This window comes from Coenobita brevimanus, chromosome 5, assembly GCF_032717465.1.
Source record: "Coenobita brevimanus isolate Jiangsu-jjx chromosome 5, ASM3271746v2, whole genome shotgun sequence".
In the NCBI taxonomy this organism is placed as follows: Eukaryota; Metazoa; Arthropoda; class Malacostraca; order Decapoda; family Coenobitidae; genus Coenobita; species Coenobita brevimanus.
The window spans coordinates 35,708,875-35,710,012 of NC_136958.1; the positions used below are offsets into that span (position 1 = coordinate 35,708,875).

The 1,138-nt window shown below is 40.2% G+C and overlaps 1 pseudogene; it reads right to left on the minus strand.

Moving 5' to 3' along the window:
- Nucleotides 1–506: 506 nt before the first annotated feature.
- On the minus strand, nucleotides 507–624 carry LOC145399111 (5S ribosomal RNA; annotated as a pseudogene).
- Between the last annotated feature and the right edge of the window lie 514 nt (nucleotides 625–1,138).

Sequence of the window (1,138 nt, forward strand, 5' to 3'; positions counted from 1 at the left end):
TTATGTAGAAAACAGAACAAAGAATGAACTTAAGCTTGTTGCTCAACAATTGGGAATTGCTGTTCGCTCTCATCATTCTAAAGATCAAATTGTTGACATGATTAATGAAAGCTTGTTTTATGTAACTCCTCCAAATGAGCGAACGCAGATTGAATTACCTAAGTTACAGCTAGCCCTGCAGGAGGCTCAGGCTAAGGAGGCGGAGTCTCGTGTTAAGGAGGCTGAATTTCAAGCAAATGCTAAGGAGGCTGAATCTCAGGCTCGGATTCAGGAGGCACAGATACAGGCTCAGGCACAAATTGAAATAGCTAGGATTCAGGCAGACCATGAGTATCACATGAAACAAGGTGGAACTGGATCATCTAGCTCTGATGATTTTCGTTTATTCATTCATTGCCAGACGCCACGTATCCCAAACGGGGTGGCCAAGAGCTCAGAGTTAATTGTTTTACAGGGAGGGGCACTAATCCTTCACCAACCCCACTTGACACGTAGGGAGAACGTTATGCCAACAGCATCTGGTGTTCCCAGGCGGTCATCCATCAAAGTACTAACCAGACCCAACGTTGCTTAACTTCGCTGATCGGACGGGAAGCGGTGTACTCAACGTGGTATGATTTTGATGTGGCTAAAAATGTTAAACTTGTCCCTCCTTTTAATGAATCTGATTTAACAAAGTATTTTCAGTTGTTTGAGAGGTTAGCTACAGGTTTTAATTGGCCCAAAAAGTATTGGCCAGTACTCCTTCAAACTGTTCTCACCGGTAAAGCTCAAGTAACTTATGCATCTGTGCCTCAGGATCAATGTGATAATTATGATGTAGTTAAGAGCTTGATTCTTAAGGAATATGAGCTTGTTCCTGAAGCCTATAGAGTAAAATTTAGGACAACTTACAAGCAAGGTAAGCAATCCCATGTTGAGTATGCAAAAATCAAAGAAGATCTGTTAGAGCAGTGGTTAAATTCTAAGAATGTGGATTATGATTTTGGTAAATTTAAGCAGATGATTTTGCTGGAGGACTTCAAAAGGTTTATTAATAAAGATGTAAGCCTATATCTTGATGAGAAAAGAATAGATAATTTGTCTGATGCTGCAGTTTTAGCTGATGAATATGTTCTCACTCACAAGAGATATTCTA